Genomic DNA, 20,699 nt, shown 5'->3' with positions numbered 1-20,699 from the left:
TATTAAAATATGAGCAGTACTTACCCGTTTTCGAGCTGCATCTTCTTCCGTCGCTTCCGGGTATGGGTCTTCGGGAGCGGGCGTTCCTTCTTGATTGACATTCTTCCGAAAGGCTTCCGACGGTCGCATCCATCGCGTCACTCGTAGCCGAAAGAAGCCGAACGTCGGTGCGGCTCTATACTGCGCCTGCGCACCGACGTTCGGCTTCTTTCGGAAAATCGTGACGCGATGGATGCGACCGTCGGAAGCCTCTCGGAAACCTGTCAATCAAGAAGGAACGCCCATTCCCGAAGCCCATACCCGGAAGCGACGGAGAGGATGCGTCTCGTAAACGGGTAAGTACTGCACATATTTTAAAATAAATAGCCGATTCCCCTAGTAATAACGAGCAGGAATCTAAGGGGGAAAAGTGCCCTCTAAGGGTGAACCCCCGCTTTAAGGCGGCGTAGCGTAAATACGATACGCTACGCCGCCTTAAAGATGAGGCGCCCTACCTGAATCTGGCTAACTGTACATAACTTTAGTGGTATTAAAATAAATGGTACATGTAACAAAATTATACAATAAAAAAATCACAATTTTGCTGTCTCTGGAAATGGAGAACAAAGTAAGTTTAGGAAAAAGTCCAATCGGACACATTTCTAAAATCACCTTTATTATCCAATTTTCAATAAGATCATGACATAACAGAGGGACGCACAGGGACATACTAATGCGTTTCACACTGGTCTAGCACTTAATCATATCTATGAGCTATGATTAAGCGGTAGATCAACCTGAAATGCGTTTGCTTTGTTCCTGTGTGTCCCTCTGCTATGATACAACTTTTATTGAAGATTTCGGATGGTGATTTCGGAAGTGGGGCTGATAGGACGTTTTTCTCGTTCTATAAAGACAGAAGCGAACTGGACCAGCACCCGATTAATAAGTGTGTTCAGCAGACACACCTGGATGGGGACTTTTCTATTTAAGTTCACTTTATAGCGCACCCATTTCCACTGCTAATACCCATATGTGCCCTCCCTCATTCCTTCGCGGAAGTTGTTGCTATTATTTAAGTCTATGTTTGCTAATACTAATTACCAGATTCCAAAAAAATTCTCACATACATATTTACATTTAAAAAAATATAATAATAAGTAGGGAATAGTCCTAAACTCCAGACTATGAGATTCCTTGCCCTACATTAGACTGAGATTTGAGTATCAAAATTCACTTTTTTTCCAGTCCCCTAGTTTTCTGTTTTTACTTGTATTCTGTGACCCAGATAGACCTGACCCTTACTATTGTACTTTAGCAGAAATATCACATTGTATTATCTAAGCACCCAAAGCTGGGGGTTGCAGCACGCTTATATTGGGAATCCTGATGTCACTCATGCCTCAAAAATGCCATCAGAGGCATTGTGCTACCTTCATGTTAGAAAATGTCATCCAGAGCAATGAAGACTATCTATACATGATCTGATCGCCTTGTCTCTTGCTTCTCCTCCATCAAGCTTGGAAAAAAAAAAAAGATTAAAAAGAGATACAAAGAGTATCGGCAAAGATAACACTCTAAAATAGAATAGATCTTTCATCCTAATGGATTTGTAATTGTACAGAGAGGAGAAAGAATTCAAGGAGTGGGACCTCTTTTTTTCTTCTAAAACTGCACCATTACTCCAAATTAAGGATGAGCCGAACACCCCCCTGTTCGGTTCGCATCAGAACTTGCGAACACACCAAATGTTCGCGTGAACTTTAGAACCCTGTTAAAGTCTATGGGACTCGAACATTTGAAATCTAAAGTGTTAATTTTAAAGGCTAATATGCAAGTTATTGTCCTAAAAAGTGTTTGGGGACCCGGGTCCTGCCCCAGGGGACATGTATCAATGCAAAAAAAGTTTTAAAAAGCAGTCATTTTTCAGGAGCAGTGATTTTAATAATGCTTAAAGTGAAACAATAAAATTGAAATATTCCTTTACATTTCGTACCTAGGGAGGTGTATAGTATGCCTGTAAAGTAGCACTTGTTTCCTGTGGTTAGAACTGTCCCTGCACAAAATGTAATGTAAAAAAAATTATGTAGGGTTCCCCCCAAATATCCATTCCAGACCCTTCAGGAACTCCACCCCAAATGTAAAAAAAAAATGCCGTGGACCCCCACACTTTTTTTTTATGAATGACTTTTCTCTGTATTGCCGGGAGCCGACAATTCATTATAGCCGCGAGTGATTTTAAATTCCTTTTTTTCCTTCAAAAATTACACTTTGTGCAGGGACAGTTCTAAGCACAGGAAACAAGCGATACTTTACAGGCATACTATACACCTCCCTAGGTACGAAATTTAAAGGAATATTTCACTTTTATTGTTTCACTTAAAGAAATTATTAAAATCACTACTGCCAAAAAAACTGCAGTTTTTAAAACTTTTTTTTGCATTGATACATGTCCCCTGGGACAGGACCCGGGTCCCCAACACTTTTTATTACAATAACTTGCATATTAGCCTTTAAAATTAGCACTTTAGATTTCAAACGTTCGAGTCCCATAGACTTTAACAGGGTTCTAAAGTTCACACGAACTTGCCGCGAACACCCCAAATAGTTCGCTGTTCGGCAAACAGGCAATGTTCGAGTCGAACATGAGTTCTACTCGAACTCGAAGCTCATCCCTATTCCAAATGTGTCTTACCTGAGTGCTGGGTGGGCTGCAACAGAAGCTTTGATTGCATGTCTACCCACAGTTGAGGAGATGGGCCAGGCTGGGCTGAAAAGAGTGAGCAGCCTTAACAACAGTCAAACATACTTCTTTTTGGAAGGAGAAATTGAGGGAGAAGCGTGACTAGCTACGATTATGAGCAGTGCTGTGTGTCTTGCACCAGTCCCTCTTGACTTATCTTCACTCCTGTCACTCCAAATGGCACAGGAATCGGAGCCAGCCATAATGGCCTCTCCTTACGCAAACAGTATATTTACATACATGCAGTAAAAAGATGTTTTTTTTTGTTCAATACCCTCCCATTCACCCTGCATCCCTGCAATAGCTATAGTTAAAAAAAAAAATGGAATCAATATATAAATCTGAAAAAAAGAATCGTGTCTGCAAAAATTGAGAACTTCTCATAGTGACTAAGTAGCATTCTTATTTAATGTTCCCAAAGACTAAAACATGAAATCCAGTACATTTTTTCTCAATGCACAAAGTTAATACACTAGGATATGTATCCTTTTTTTAAATTATGACAGTTATTTTCAGTGGAGTCTAATGAGATTTAAAGATAAATCGTCCCATGACTAAAATAAAGACCCTCATTCCTGTGTTAAAACTTTGTAAATTGAGCCTTATGTGTCTCTACTTTTTGTGTGCACAAAACGGATACAATGCTGTGAAAAAGTATTTGCCCATTTTCTTTTTTTTGCATATTTATCACACTTAAATGACTCGGATCATCAAACAAATTTTATTATCACGCAAAGATAACCCAAGTAAATACAAAATGCAGTTTTTAAATTATGGTTTCATGTCCAAACCTGCCTGGTTTTATGTGAAAAAGTAATTGCCCCCTAAACCTAATAACTGGTTGCACCACCCTTGGCGGCAACAACTGCAATCAAGTGTTTGTGATAACTGGCAATACGTCTTTCACATTGCTGTGGAGCCCACTCTTTTTTACAAACTTGTTTTAATTCAGCCACATTGGAGGATTTTCTAGCATGAATAGCCTGTGTATGGTCATGCTACAGCATCTCAATTAGATTTAAGTTCAAGCTTTGACTAGGCCCCTCCAAAACCAAAATTTTGCTTTGTTTGAACCATTTGGAGGTGGACTTGCTGTTGTGTTTTCGGATCATTGTCCTGCTGCATAACCCAAGTGCACTTGAGCTTAGCAAGATTGTTAACCCCCAAAAAATGGACCCTTCTCCTTTAAAGCATGGTATATGACACAGTCCTTGTCCTGTGTCATTTGGCCCCTTGTAACACCTGGCTGATTCTGCCAGTTTCTCACCACCCCTCTGTAAACTGACCATGGTGTAACATGGCTGCTGAGACCAGACACTGTGGTCAGTTTACGTGCCTCTGTCAGTAGTCTATCTGCTCCTTTATCCTCCACTCCATCCCCTCTCTGTGTGTGAGCTGCCCCTCCCCCTCCTGCTGCCATCAGCACTGCCTCCTATTGCAGTGTCCCCCTCTGTGAATGATTTATAAATATAAATGCTGCCAATACCTAATTTAAGAGCCGAGATTGCAAACGCATGACCAGCCAGCTCTCCTCTCCTCCCCTCCAGACAGACCTCAGCAGAGGAATCTCAGCCCCGCCCACTGCATCCCTCAGAGGAGGAAAGGAGAAAGCTGGCCAGTTATGTGATTGCAATCTCAGCAGTGAAATCAAGTATTTGCAGCATTTATTTTTATAAATCATACACAGAGGGGAAACTACAATAGGAGGCAGTGCTGATGGTGTATACATGTTAGAGTGGCTTAACAAGCACTTTAAGGTCACAAACTGATGGCCGGACATTATTTTTTAGGATTTTCTGGTAAAGCTCAGAATTCATGGTTCCATCAAGTCGTCCAGGTCCTGAAGCTACAAAGCATCCCCAGACCATCATGCAACCACCCCCATGTCTGACTGTTGGTATGATGTTCTTGTTATGAAATGCTGTATTAGCTTTATGCCAGATGTAACGGGAAGTACACTTTACAAAAAGTTAAATTTTTGTCTAATCAGTCCACAGAATATTTGCCTAAAAATCTTGGGGATAATTGAGATGTCTTTTGGTAAATGTGAGATGAGCCTTTGTGTTCTTTTTGGTCAGCAGTGGCTTTGGCCTTGGAACTCTCCCATGGATGCCATTTTTGCCCAGTCTCTTTCTAAGGCTGCTTTTACATTGGGCAGTGGTGCCGCGGTGACCGTATAGCCGCGCTATTTGTAGCGCTGCTATACCGTCGTATTTAGCGCGATATTCGGGCGCTAGTGGTGCGGTATTTAGGGGCAATATTCGGGCGCTAGCGGCCGAAAAAGGGTTAATACAGTATTACCGCGGTTTCCCATTGATTTCAATGGGAAGGCGCGGTATAGGAGCGGTAAATACCCCACTCCTATACCGCTCCAAAGATGCGGCTAGCAGGACTTTTGGAGCGGTCCTGCTACCGCAACGCTTCAGTGTGAAAGCCCTCGGGCTTTCACATTGAAGCCTTCAGGGCATGATTTTTTCATGCGGTATAGCAGCGCTATTTTTAGCGATGTACCGCATGAAAAACGCCTCAATGTGAAATGGGCCTTATTGTTGAGTCATGAACACTGATCTTACCTGAGGCAAGTGAGGCTTGCAGTTGTTGTTCTGTTTTTTTTTATGACCTTCTGGACGAGTCATCATCATGCTCTTGTAGTAATTCACCACTGTTCCAAGTTATCTCCATTTGTGGATAATGGCTCTCCCCATGGTTTACTGGAGTTCTAAAGCTTTAGAAATGGCTTTGAAACCCTTTCTAGACTGATACATGTACATTACTTTGTTTCTAATCTGTTCTTGAATTTTTTTAGATTGTGGCATGATGTTTTTTTGATCTGTTAGCGTGCTTCACTTTGCCAGACAGCATAGGTGTGCGCAGCCTATTGCATTAGGGTGTGCACCCCAAAGCTCAAACATATTTGCATGTGTATATACAGTATACTGATGGTGTCAGTAGGGCAGTGGACAGTGTCAGTAGTTTTTTATTTTTATTATATATTTACTTTATTTTAGGAGCCCCGTTAGGGAGCTTTGGTGAAATATCAGGGGTCTATTTCTGTGCGCTACTGCACGCTTAACGCAGTATATTTCTGTGCATTACTGCACGCTTAACGCAGTATATTCCAGTGTGTTACTGCACATTTAATGCAGTATATTCCAGTGTGTTACTGCATATTTAATGCAGTATATTCCAGTGTGTTACTGCACATTTAATGCAGCATATTCCTGTGCGTTAGTGCACGTTTAACGTTGTATATTTCAGTGTGTTATGTGCCGTTTAATGCTGTATTTTTCTGTGCGTTAGTGCAGGTTTAACGCAGTATATTTCGGGGCAATCTGCACCACACAGGGTGATTAGGGTGTGCCCAGGCACACCTGGCACACCCTGTGCGCACGCCTATGCCAGACAGCTTCTATTTATGTGATTTCTTGATTCAACAGGCCTGGCAGTAATGGGTGTGGCAAGTGAAATTTAACTCCGCTTTCCAAAAAATTGTGGTTAATCACAGATCATTCATGATTCAGCATGGGAGGGGCAATCACATTTTTACACAGGACCAGGCTGGTTTGAACAGCTTTTTTTCCTTAATAAATGGAAACATAATTTAAAAATTGCATTCTCAGGTTATCTTTGTGTAATATTAAAACTTGTTTGATGATCTGAATCATTTAACCACTTAAGACCCGGACCATTATGCAGGTTAAGGACCTTTTTGCGATTTGGCACTGCTTCGCTTTAACTGACAATTGCGCGGTCGTGTGACGTGGCTCCCAAACAAAATTGGCGTCCTTTTTTTCCCACAAATAAAGCTTTCTTTTGGTGGTATTTTATCACCTCTGCTGTTTTTATTTTTTGTGCTATAAACAGAAATAGAGCGACAAATTAAAAAAAAAATGCAATATTTTTTACTTTTTTGCTATAAAAAATATAGCCCAAAAATATATAAAAAAACAATTTTTTTTCTTCAGTTTAGGTCGATATGTTTTTTTCTACCCATTTTTGGTAAAAATTCACAATAAGCGTTTATCGATTGGTTTGCGCAAAATTTATAGCGTTTACAAAATAGGGGATAGTTTTATGGCATTTTTATTAATATTTTTTTTTACTAGTAATGGCGGCGATCAGCAAATTTTTTTTTTGTGACTGCGACATTATGGCAGACACATCAGACACTTTTGACACATTTTTAGGACCATTGTTATTTTCACAGCGAAAAGTGCTATAAAAATGCACTGTTTACTGTGAAAATGACAATGGCAGTGAAGGGGTTAACCAATAGGGGGCACTAATGGGTTAAGTGTGCCCTAAGGGAGTGATTCTTACTGTAGGGGGCTGTAGGTGTGACGTCACTGATCGTACTTCCCTGTATCAGGGAACAGACAATCAGTGTCACTGCCACACAGAAGAACAGGCAAGGTGTGTTTACACACACCTCTCCCCGTTCTTCAGCTCCTGTGACCGATCGCGTGACACCAGTGGCGATCAGGTCGCAGGGTCCCGCGGGTGCGGTCACGGAGCTTCGGACCGGGTCACGAGTGCTTGATTTGGATGGGGGAATTCTTCCCACTAAGCTATTGTATTCTGTGTGCACCAAGACTTCCCTGCCATAATGTTATACAGCATAATAATTAATTTACTCTTATTTTATCTTTTGGGAAATAAGGAAAATCAGGTTGAGCAGGCAAGTCCAAAGTTCCTTTATCCGGCTAGCCCCACAATGTTCTCAGCATCTCAGTGCAGAGATTTAAACCCTCTGGATGTTTTGGGTCTGCTCCAGGACCTCCTAACAGGTGTACTAGGTACACCTTTAAAGATGTCTACCTGGGTACCTCTGTATAAAATCTCCAAACCTCTTCAATTGGCTTATCTGAATTCAAAAAGGAGCTGTTTTTCCCATGAGGCTTTTGGCCAGTCTCCTAGCCCTCTCAAAGATTATGGCCACTGGCCAGCAATCATGTATTACCTACTTTCCTCAGTAGCTTGTTTACATAGGTGACAATGTGGATAAAGCCAGGCCAGTAAACTTGTTCAGGAAACTCTGTTCCAACTTTTCTGCAATGGACTGGAAAAGCCTCCACAAAGTGTCAGCTGCCTCCCTCATCTATGAACATATGCTGTTTCACAGCCACTCTTCCCTAATAAATGTTGTCCATTGTCCTTAATGCGCAAAACGTGCAAGAAAAAAAAGATGAGCAGCAGCATCTATAGAAAATAGACAAGCTGGAAACATTATGGAAAATGCTTAAGTTGATAAAACAGCTGTTGGGGAAGGTGATTGAATTGATTTTTGAAGCAAACATCTAATTCAGCTGGCGGGTGCGCTTGCATTTATGAGAAGTTTGATGAATGAAAATGTACAGCATAAACTAGCATAATCACACATATAAATTGTATTTTAAGCATTGGCAATGTTTTTCAGAGGAATAAAGAAAAACAGCATGGCTTTGTGTTGCAGATTGGCACACATTGGGCTGGCATTAAATTGACAGTTATGTTTATGATCACTGGATGAAACATTGTTTTCCAGAGTTTACTGGAACTCGCTCCATAAAGTAATAACAAAATTATACATTATAACCTGGTAAAAGTACCATCAGAACATAGACTATTTAAGCTGAAATGGCAAGATTGGGTAAAATATAAGTGGTCACAGAGATTTGCAGACATGTATAGAGCAGGATGGGCAATAGGCAAAGGGAGACATGACACAAGATGGTTGGTCGGAGAGAAGTGGGCGAGTTGGGTGGGGCACAGGTTGGGTTTGGGTTGGGGTTTTCTTAAAACCGAAAACTAAGTACTTATGTATTTCAGAATTTTTGTATATTTTTTTCGGGGCTGTAACAGGCTCTCTCTCTCTCTCTCTCTCTATATATATATATATATATATATATATATATATATATATATATATATACGAAAGAATAAAGTCATGACGAAATTCCACGATGATGCGAACTATGACTGAGACAGCGTATGAACACAAAGTTGATTAAGTCTCCTGACGAGTTCTCTGAGGTGGAAAAAAAAAAGAATATAGACTGTAACCTGCATCCAAGCCATTACTAAGAAATGGTTTATTGTGGTAGTCTCCAGGTACAGATGGATTTGTGCGTAAAAGCATTGGGCAGGGGGGATTTGGTGTTTGACATTCTTTTATATAGATTTTCTGTTGAAGATATGGTATACTATATGGCTTGAAGTATGTGTCAAGCCTATATGAGCTTGTTGGACATCCCTTTCCAAATACACTCATTTGGATTAGATCCATTCTTTGCAGCTATGTGGGTATTATGACCCATTTAGACAAAAACTATTTTTTGAGGTCAGTGCCAGATGATCGATGAGAAGACTTGACTTGCAACCAGCATTCCAATTCATCCCAAATGTGATCAAAGGATTGAGGTCAGGGCTCTCTGCAGGCTGCTCAAGTTCCTCCCAACCAAACCGTGTATTTTTGGACCCGGCTTTGTGCAAAGGTACAGTACTGCTGTTGTCCCAAGGTTGGAAGTGCAAAATTGTCTTTGCACTGTCTGCAGTAACTTTTCATGGAATCTTATTTATAAAAACATTTTTAACAATAATAAAATGTTTTTACTTTGCCTCTGATGGTCCTATTTATGTCTGCTGATCAGTGCTGTTCACCCCTTTTATTATATCTTCCTTCCTCATTTGTCTGAGTTTTGGACAGCAGCGGCCACAGCTACATTTAATTTTTCTTTTTGACTTTTCATTCGGCCTCTGGTTTGTGTGCCTGTTTTTTTTTTTTTTAGTGGCCAGATACAGAGACCCAACATGCAGGTGCACCATCAGGTGTTCTAAGGGCAAAAATTACACATTTACACGGACAAATGTGCACCAGATGATAACCGACAGATGTGTGCCAGATGTGCCAAATGATCACTGACACATGTGCGCCAGATGATCACTGACAGAAGTGCACAGATCTCTGTATTTGCGGACAATACTAAGCTAAACAGATCAATAACTTCTCTACAGGATGTGGAAACCTTGCAAAAAGATATGAACAAATTAATGGGGTCGGAAATTACATGGGTTGCAAAAATATGAATGCAATCTATACACTGCGGTGTGGGGAGAACCTTTAGGATGGATAGGACCGGGGGGTCCTAGTAGATGATAGGCTCAGCAATGACATGCAATGCCAAGCTGCTGCTAACAAAGCAAACAGAATGTTGTCATGCATTAAAAAGCGGATTAACTCTGGAGATAAAACAATAATTCTCCCGCTCTACAAGACTCTGGTCCGGCCGCATCTAGAGTACGCTTTCCAGTTCTGGGCACCGGTCTTCGGTAAGGATGTAATAGAAATGGAGCACACTGAAGGGCAACAAAGCTAATAAAGGGCCTGGAGAATATTAGTTATGAGGAAAGGCTGCGAGCTCTGAACTTATTCTCTCTGGAGAAGAGACGCTTGAGAGGGGATATGATTTAAATTTACAAATACCATACTGGTGACCCCACAATAGGGACATAATTTTTTCACAGAAGGGAGTTTAACAAGACACGTGGCCACTCGATAAAATTAGAAGAAAAGAGGTTTAACCTTAAACTACATAGAGGGTTCTTTACTGTAAGAGCAGCAAGGATGTGGAATTCCCTTCCACATACAGTGGTCTCAGCGGGGAGCATTGATGGTTTAAAAAAAAATATTAGATAAGCACCTGAACGACCACAACATAGAGGGATATACAATGTAATACCAACATATAATCACACACATAGGTTGGACTTGATGGACTTGTGTCTTTTTTCAACCTCACCTACTATGTAACTATGTTACCATATGACATGTAGTGTATGCTCAGCAGGTTTCAACAGAGAAACAGACTAAAGACTTAGTGGGGTCAATTTACTAAAGGGAAATAGGTTGCTCACTTTGCAGGAACATTTTACATGAACCCCAGATTGTCCCTGGATCCACATTCTTCTATGTAATTTAAGAACTGTTTGTAACCCTTTGTGTTGTGTTCCATAAATGTATCCTTTTTAAAGCATTATAATATTCATTGAAAGTTTCAATATAAGGCACATACAGAACAAACAAAAGGTAGCAATAAAAGTTAGATGTCTCAGCACAGAACAGAGGTATTGTCATACAAATAGTAGAGGTACTGTATACGCATATAGAACTAATGAGACCACTGTAGTTAGACGATAAGGCGTAGCTGTTAGTACAAGTCTCCTTTTGCTTCGAGAAGGCAAATGATAGTAGGAGGTTGTTGCTAAGTATTTGTATCAGACCTTGGTCCTAACATATGGGAACTGAAAGGAAGGTGGAGGAGAGATAAAATAAAGAAGAGGGACAGGAAGGAAAATGGAAGAGGGGGTAGTAGAGAATAGGAGACACGTGGATACACATTTGCTGTGTAAGAGAACGCGTCATCTATATTCACAGTTACTTGTAAGATACTCAATACAAATATCATCAAGCCAGCAAGGTGTGAAAGTCAGGATTGTCACTAAAGAGTTTCTAGGTAATTCAAGTGGCTAAAATGGGGATTTTTATTGTATAGTTGGGTCATTAGCTCTTCCATCTACATCAATACGTTGAATTAATTTACCCATTCTCTCAAGTGTGGGGGGGGGGGGGTCATCGATTTCCAATGTTTAAGATCACATTTCTCAATACTAGAAGGAAAAAGCATAAAAGGTCCTTCTTTGCTAAGGATAAGAATCCAGCAATCATAGAAAGAAGAACTACATGTGGGATTCTAGAGACAGGTCACATGTGAGTAAGTGCTAAGGACCGCAAAGGTGCAACAGCAATGGGCAATCCCACCAAATACGGGACATCATGCCTGGGTGGAATATGCGGCGCCAGCCCACATTGCGGATATTGGGAACAATTTACTGCAAAGAATAAGGGCAGCTTGCTTCCTTTGTTATACAAATAAACATTGAAGGGTATCTAAACCCAAGAACAAAAGTTTACTGTATATATTGCAGCTCACAAGTCCTTAAATTCTCCATCAGTTTTTATTTTTTAGGCTAAGGACATTTTCAGCAAAAAAAGAGAATACCAGGTGATCTTTCTGACCTGATTAGGAAGTGTCTTTGTAATTTCCAGAAAATTGAACAGAGCTCACAAGTAATGTTACCATTCTTTTAAGCTATCACATATAAACTCCAAATTCCGCTGTCCCCATATAACGATGACAAAGACATATTTGTGGTCCTAATCAGCTTAGGGTGACAACCATGGCTTCTCCATAAATAGTGGAGTGAGTGAATGTAGCCATACCAGGACAGGAAGCAGGAAGTGTGTTATTCACAGGATCACCATGTGAAAATAAAGGAAAAAAGTCTGAAAAAGGACACAAATACATCTAAGGACTGGTAAACTACAATATATTAAATTTTTTTTTATTTCCTTGTATACGCCTTAATATTTTTCAAATCTGCACAATCTATTTTGCCCCACTGGGGACCATTGACAACACAGTCAATTTAGGAATACAGGAAATCTGTACTGAGAGTGGTATGCAGGCTGCCTTTGCTGACTGACTTTTGAAAATGCTAGTTGCCTGCCTGTGCCTGGTTTCATTATATTCTGGACCACTGGCCAAAACCAGGTAAGAAGCAAGCAGATTTAGAGAGATACCAGATATCCTGATGACTGCTATTGGCCACCAGGAGTACAGCTCCCCATAAGAATGAATGAAGCCACAGTTTACATGCGCAGGACGAAGAGCACCTGATGGAAAAGGTTTCTGCAGGTGTGTGGCGGCTCTGGGTGGAGCATCACAACAAAATGGGCAGGGTGGGTGGAGGGTGAGGAACAAGGGATGCTAGAAGGAGTACCTGGAGTTCAAATTTAAAGTGTATTTCCACTTTTGCATTCAAATTTGAGAAAGCCATGTTTGCTATGTGTTCCCATTCACATAGCATATTTAACCACTTCAATACCAGGCACTTACACCCCCTTCCTGCCCAAGCCAATTTTCAGCTTTCTGCGCTGTTGCTGTTTAAATGACAATTGCACGGTCATTCTACACTGTACCCAAACAGAATTTTTATAATTTTGTTCCCACAAATAGAGCTTTCTTTTGGTGGTATTCAATCACCTCTGCGGCTTTTATTTTTTGCTGAACAAATGAAAAAATATTGAACATTTTGAAAAAAAAAACGTTTCTTTTGTTTCTGTTATAAAATGTTGTAAATACAGTAGGTAAGTTTCCCCCTTCACTGATGGGCACTGATAAGGTGGCAATGACGGGCACTGATAAGATGGTATGGTATATGTGTAGCGCTAAATAATACAATAATAATAAAATTAATATATCAAAATTAACATGAATATTGCTATATAAAGCAAGACAATTGTGAAAATGAATTTGTGAAAAACTCAAACAAATATGAAAATAAGTCCATGTATAACCATAGATGGCCAAAAACATCCACCACGTGTCACAAAACAGTCTGAAGCTCAAACATTGAGGTGATGCAAAAAATCAAGGTGACTTCTTATGTGCAGTAAAGGAACCCTCCACCGATAAGGATGCAGGCTTACCGGAACAAATGGACTCAATGAAACGTATATCTCATATGAGTCAAACAAGCTTAGGGACTGATGTAACTTCCAAGGGCGTCTTGGGAGACCATGAATTAACCAATAGGACTTCAGCAGTGATAGATTCCACCAAGCAAGGAATAGACAATAGACCCAATGGCGTGCAACTTGCCCTCAGTATATTTCAATGATAGAAGGATGTAAGGAAGGAGAAAGGAGGCACATAGCGTGATTCCATAAAAAAATCTTAAAATGTAATAAGCGGTTGCACTTACATTTGATGAGAAGGTACAGCGCATATAAATGTATCTAGATGAGGGAGGACTCCATTGCCGCCTCATCTAGATACACTTATATGCGCTGTACCTTCTCATGAAATGTAAGTGCAACCGCTTATTACATTTTAAGATTTTTTTATGGAATCACGCTATGTGCCTCCTTTCTCCTTCCTTACATCCTTCTATCATTGAAATATACTGAGGGCAAGTTGCAAGCCATTGGGGCTATTGTCTATTCCTTGCTTGGTGGAATCTATCTCTGCTGAAGTCCTATTGGTTGATTCATGGTCTCCCAAGATGCCTTTGGAAGTTACATCAGTCCCTAAGCTTGTTTGACTCATATGAGATACACATATACCATACTCTTCACTGCTTTTTTTCAATTAGCTATGTTAGCAGCTTTACTTTTTCACTGGCAGCGCAGAGTTATCCACAACACATTTTTTAGGCACTGATAAGATGGCACCAATGAGGTGGCACTAATTATGGGCACTGATGGACACTGGTAGGCTGCACTGATGGGTGGCACTGATATGCAACACTGATGGGCATTGATAGGTGGCACTGATGGGCGCTCATGGGTGGCACTGGTGAGCACTGATGGGCACTGATAGGTGACACTGGGCACTGAAAGGCTGCAATGATGGGTACTTATGGGTGGCACTGATAGGTGGCACAGATGGACTTTGATACGTGGCACTGATATGCGGCACTGATGGGCAGCCCTGCTGGCACTGGCAGGCACTGTGGGTGGGCACTGATTGGCAGCTGCCTGGACATAGATTGGCATTTCCCTGGTGGTCTAGGGGGGCATACCTGGTGGTCCAGTGTGGTGGCCATCCCTGGTGGTCCCAGCGGCATTCCTGGTGGCCTTGGGCGGGCATCCGAGGGGGCTGCGCTGATAAATAATCAGCACAGACCCCCCCCCCCTGTCAGGAGAGCAGCAGATCAGCTCTCCTCTACTCGTGTCTGGCATACGCAAATGAGGAAAAGCCGATCAATGGCTCTTCCTGTTTAAATTGTGATCAGCCGTGATTGGACACGGCTGATCATGTGGTAAAGAGCCTCCATCGGAAACTCTTTACCAAGATCAGACTGACACACCACACCAGCGATCGCTGAGATTCATGCTCCCATGAGCGAGCGGCAGCTGTTATCCTGCACATGCTCAGTTTGGTGTGCATTTTTTTTTTTTGGGGGAGGGTGGATGTGATCAGCACAGGGCCAATCAGCACTGTCCAGACAGAAAGTCAGGGGTCCTGCAGCCTCATAGGACAGTTGGAGGAGAATGAAAACTCCACCTACAAACTTTAACCAGACACTGGTAGAAGTCACAAGACTGCTATATACTGCTAATGAGAAAAGGTATTTATCAGTTTCAATTTACTAAAATAATTGCATTTCCATGTTCTGGGTACTGTGGGAGATCAGATATAGTGAATGCAGGGTCCTGGGATTAGTAAAATTTTCATTTTCCATCAGTTACAAATCAACCATCTGTGAAACACTTTAGAGAATTTCACTTAGAAGTATTGGTATCCAAAATGTACCACAATATTATAATTTGGTGAAATGAAACCCTTGCATTTATGGTGTCCTCATGCTTATGATAACCACTTGTAGAGTCATGAATGTGCATTCCTGTGTTTAGCAACTTTACCTCTTCAGTATGGCATAGCCAAACAGATATGAATACAAAAAAATGAATACAATAGCAGCTTTTCCCTATTGTGCAGTGTATAGGCTTTGCTATAAGTCACATACTACATTGTAAGAGGTAGGCAGTGACATTAGAGTATCGGCTTCTGTAGTGTACACATTGCATTGTGTATTGTACACGGTGTTCCCACAATGTAAAGAATGCGGTAAATGCATTGTTGGCTTTTATTTTCTAATTGCAGCAGCTCTTCATTTTAAAACAATGAAGGGATTCTCAATAACATTAGAGATCAGACTTTCTAGGAGCAAATATGTTCTAAATAGACGACAACATTTACATGACACCGGTGGTTACAGAAGCAATACAATCAGCAGTAAGGTTATTTACATCTCATTCCAGTAAATTTGTGCAGCCAACGTATTGTGCTCCCATAAGTGAAAATGCTGCATTCGGAGGCTCTTATTCTATTCATTCCCTGACTCACTTTTGTTCTGATGGACATTGCCTGTTGTGTTCAGTAAAATACAGTGTTGTACTTGTGCCAGGTGTGGATAATAAGAACTGAAAAGGAAAAATAGAATGCTAAATAGAAGCGAGTGACTGTGCCGAAGAATGCTTACATAACAAAAATTATTATAATAGAAGATAGAAATATGTGCCATGGAATGCAATATAATAATATGTGGGCACTTAAAGAGTTTACGCAATACAAATTATACAGTTTTGAAGGACATGTAAGGACATGTAAGGCCACCTAGCTGGCCGCTAGGTGGCGCTGCCGTCGAATTCAGCGTAGAATATGCAAATGAGCTGGATACGCCGATTCAGAAACGTACTTGCGCCCGGCGGATTTTTTTTACGTCGTTTGCGTAAGGCTTTTTCCGGCGTAACATTACTCCTGCTATATGAGGCATAGCCAATGTTAAGTATGGACGTCGTTCCCACATCGAATTTTAAATTGTTTACGTCGTTTGCGTAAGTCGTTCGCGAATAGGGCTTTGCGTAAATTACGTTCACGTCAAAAGCAGTGACTATTTGCGACGTGATTAGGAGCATGCACACTGGGATACGTTCACGGCCGGCGAATGCGCATTCGTGAGAAGCGTCATTTACGCGGGGTCATGTTTTATTGACATAAAACACGCCCACCTCTTGACAATTTGAATTTGGCGCGCTTACGCCGGCAGATTTACGCTACGCCGCCGCAACTTACGGAGCAAGTGCTTTTTGAATACTGCACTTGCCTGTCTAAGTTGCGGAGGTGTAGCGTAAATAGGATAAAATAGGACAAACTTGCGTCCCCCTACGTGAATCTAGACCTTCATATATACCGTATATATATTTATTTTTTTTGGAAAATATGTATCCCTTATGCGAACTCTCATGCCAGTCTACCTTGTAACCCTAACACAATCCCTCCTTGTATCCTTAATGAGGAAGCAAATATCCATCTTTAAATTTTACCTATAGGTAAGTCTATATTAAGGCTTACCTATAGGTGGTGTAAATATCTCCTAAACATGCACCATTTAGGAGATATTTACTGTCCTAGCAGTCAGTTACTTCACTGGCGTATACGTTCTGAAGGAACGGCCATCTGTCCCACAGAATGATGTCATCGCGGCTCCAGCCAGTCACAGAGCGGGAGTCGGGAACCCGGAAGAAAGACCAGGTATAGATGGACGGCATCTCCAGCGATAACATTGCATCGCTGGAGGCTTCGTTTTGAGGTGAGTTTCACATAATGTGCTAGTATGCAATGCAATTCTATCTGGCTGTTACTAAACAGATTTCGTAATCTGCCTAGTTCCTGGTCCTAGGTGGTTCAACTTCCTGTCCAAAGACCCCATTGCCTCCTGGGAAATTATGACACTCATTTCCCAGCAGTCTCTGGGCATTACTGTGCCTAAAAATCGCCCAGCACGCATCTCTCTCTGAAAACCAGGAAGAAATAGAACTGGGCTTCACATGCCCACACATATGATGGATATCGCCACAACATGAGCTGGAGGATATAAGGCAAGTGTTTGCAATGATTTCTGGAACGATTAGCGAGCTATTAATATGTTTTAGTGACTATTTAATGTGATTAATTTTAGTTTGCAAAAAAAATAAAAAAAATTGTATGCCTGGAACCCTGCTTTAAACCCAAAAGCAAACATTTATTATATTGCAGCTCACCGTTTTTTAGATGTGGTGGCTGTATAAGTTTTAGGCTTTCTTTCCCCTATTTTCACCTGGGGATCCAGCCAGTAAGTGTGTTGTTTTTCAAAAGAACAAGCTGTCCTGCAGATGTAGCAGTTACAAGGATAAGACGGATAAGACGGAAATTCAGATGAATTCCATCTGAGTTTAGATAGAGAACATGTTCTATTTTACTCCGATGGAATTCCGATGTGATTTTGGTCAGACAAAGGTCGGATCGTGTGTACGGGGCTTAACTCACCTTGTAAAGACAACCTTCTTTGTATGCCAAACTTGAACCTTCCCTGTAACCACTAGCCCTCATACAAATCTAGCCTGTAATCCAGGGGTCTCCAAACTGCAGCCCGAGGGCCAGATGTGGCCCTTTGCTAGCCTTTATCCGGTGCTTGGGGCACTATTCCTCCCACTGACACCAACAATGGGGCACTATTTCTTCCACCGATACCAATGATGGGATACCATTTCTCCTACTAATAGGGGCACTACTCCTCTTATTGACCACCAACCCTGAGGCCATATTTATTTTATCAGATGCCGGGCCCGGGACATTTTCAGCCTCTGCGGGCCACAATCCGGCCCTCCTAAAGTCTAAAGGACTATAAACTGGTCCTTTTTTTGGAAAGTTTAGAGACCCCTGCTGTAATCCAACCACCAACCCTCCTTGTATACCTACAGTGATAGTAAATTATATCCTTATCCAAATATAATCCAAACAAATACACTACTTAATGGCTTTGTAATATATGTTCCTATATAGATTGTGACCATGAGAAAGAAGCATCTCCACCACGGCAGCAAAAAAAAATAGAAACTATCAATTAGAAATATAATTAAAAACAGAAACTATAAACCCGAAGGTTCTGGTATGGAATGAGGGGGGGAACCCCGTGTTGTTTTTTTTAACCAGCAATTTATTTTTTATTCAGCTGTCAGCGGGGCAAACCCTTTGACAGTTGATGACTCATCGGTTGGTAAGAACGTCTCAGCCAGCTTCCCAGGCCCTGCTCTTTAACAATCAGCTTATACTGAGCCCCGATTAGACAAAGCTTTACCCAATCAGGGGGCAAAACGCACTGTGCACAGTGCATTACAGGGCGGTCGGCCAAAATGGCCAAAATAATGTCATATGTCCTGTCCCATGAATTTTCATGGGTGTTTTTATATATTTTTCATCTGGAGGAGGAGATAAGGGGCTTTCTCAGCTAAGTACACCTTCCTGCATGCTTGAGCTAAGGGCAGATGTTTTCCAGGAAGTAACTGCAGCATTATTCACCTTCCCTTACTCAAGCTTGCTGCAGCTAGAAATGCTGGGGTGGGGGGAAACAAAGTGATTTCTCAACAAAATGAAGCATTGAGAGATGGATGGATAGGCGAGTTTGCATTAAATATAAAAAAAAAAAATGTCAATTTCAGCTTGGGGTGCTCAGATACAGTTACATTTTAATTAAAATAGCGTTTATTCATCCCATCCTGTATTCATATATTTGTAGAATTGCAGGACAAAGTAGTGGATAGCATGTGACTCCAAAGAGAAGTTGTAGCTGGAGGTAAAACCTCAGAGGTGTATAACATATGACTCAAAATTGAAGGCCGACTGTAGCTACAGGTAAATCAGAGGTAGTAATTGCTATTATGCCTATGGGAAGAAGAGCTCTGAACCTCTGTTAAGAATGCCTGTTGCACTTTGAGATCATCATGCTTCATGGTTTAGTAATAATGGGGAGATGTTTTGGGGGCAACTTTGTTCAACATTGAGCTCTATTTTTGTATTAACCCATTGTTGGTATTTGTTTTCTAGTAAATATACCTATAAGATTAATTAATATAAATGTATGTGATATGCAAGATTTATAATGTATAGTTAACCTGATATTTTTTAATAGGGACTCAAAAGCCATGTGCAATGTATAAAAAGACAGTATAATATTCTGAGAATCTGACATAAGTGTCCTCCCATCCCTAGATGGATGAGCGTAGGAAGAAGCTGTAGGATTTAGTACACTGTAAAAAGGCAGAATCAACAAAAAATGTTCTTAAAATTCACAAAATTTGTCATTAATTATTAACTTCATATTCCTTGGAAAAGAAAGTAAAGATTGTTAGGGTGAAGCAATTAAAGAGACAACAACAAAATTAGGAACTTTCCTTGTATAGAAATGCAACTTGTTCACTTGTGGCACATTAAGAAGAAGATTTGGGTGTAAAAGTCTATGCTCAAAGTTGAAAGAATAGGGTTTAGAGATCTGTACATAGAAAAGGTGAACCCAGTGCAGAGATCGGTGTATGGAACAGGGGACTTGGGTGCAGATATCAGTGCATGGAACTTGGATGCAGGAATAAGGTTAGGAAATCCATGCATGGAGCAAGAGACTTTGGCAAAAATCAGTCTGTGGAGCAGGGAACTTGGGTGAAGAGATCAGTGCATGGAGGGGAATACTCAAGTACAGAGATCTGTTCTGTGGGATGCTTTCTGGTAGGGTTGTGGAAGGTATATATGTGTCAACTAGGGTTTTCACCTATGCAATGTGAGGGACTCCAGGATTTGTGCTATAGAGAAAACAAGCTTTTTGTTTTCTCAGATCTTAATCATTTTTTGGTCTAGGGCTTGGAGCCCAGAGGCTTTGTAGAGTTTTGGGTGAGATGAAGCTTCCATCTTTAGGTCCACATTTACTTTTTAGCCAGACCTAAATACGGTAGGTAGTTTCAGCTTTGCACATGTCTTTTATATGTGAGCTGACTGAGTTTCAAGGCCTCCCTCTTTGTTGTTAGGCCTGCTGCTGGGTGAAAAAGCTGACTGCTCACAAAACACTAAAAAGATACACATACTGGCTGTTTCTTTATCCTGTAAAGCTACAATCATACAGGTGATTAGCACAGCCTGAAAATAATCTGAAGATTTCGACGCTGACATGATTTTAGTTGGTCCAAGCACAAGAATAAATGGGAGCTGGATTTTGATTTTCTAGGGGTCACTGAAATAGTCTCTGGGTACACTGTGTGTTTTGGTCCCCAAAGCATGTTGGGTTTGTGCTCCTATGAATACATTTTATTTTAAAATACATTGGATTCTTGGACGTTTGTTTGGCACTCTCATTGGATTTTATACCAGCTTAGTTGGTGGCTGGGGTGAGCAGGTATTGTTGACATATTGATCAGGCAACCCACTGACACCTTTGCTGCCATAGTGAAATGCGCTGGGTGTTCAGTGTGTTCCTGCTCCTTTCAGTCACCTGCCCTTCATATATCCATCAGAATACATGTGCTCCTACTGTGGAGACCCTTAAAAGTTAGAGGTCATGACTAAGG

At 41.0% G+C, this 20,699-nt stretch overlaps 1 protein-coding gene across 3 annotated transcripts in view; it reads left to right on the top strand.

Annotated features, from left to right (window-relative positions):
• The window catches only part of ADGRA1 (adhesion G protein-coupled receptor A1), an 893,528-nt gene that overhangs the window by 624,004 nt on the left and 248,825 nt on the right, over window positions 1-20,699 (top strand). The gene's annotated exons all lie outside the window — the stretch shown is intronic.

The sequence above is a fragment of the Rana temporaria genome, chromosome 8, assembly GCF_905171775.1.
Source record: "Rana temporaria chromosome 8, aRanTem1.1, whole genome shotgun sequence".
Lineage (NCBI taxonomy): Eukaryota > Metazoa > Chordata > Amphibia > Anura > Ranidae > Rana > Rana temporaria.
This window is presented reverse-complemented; position numbering and strand designations above follow the sequence as displayed.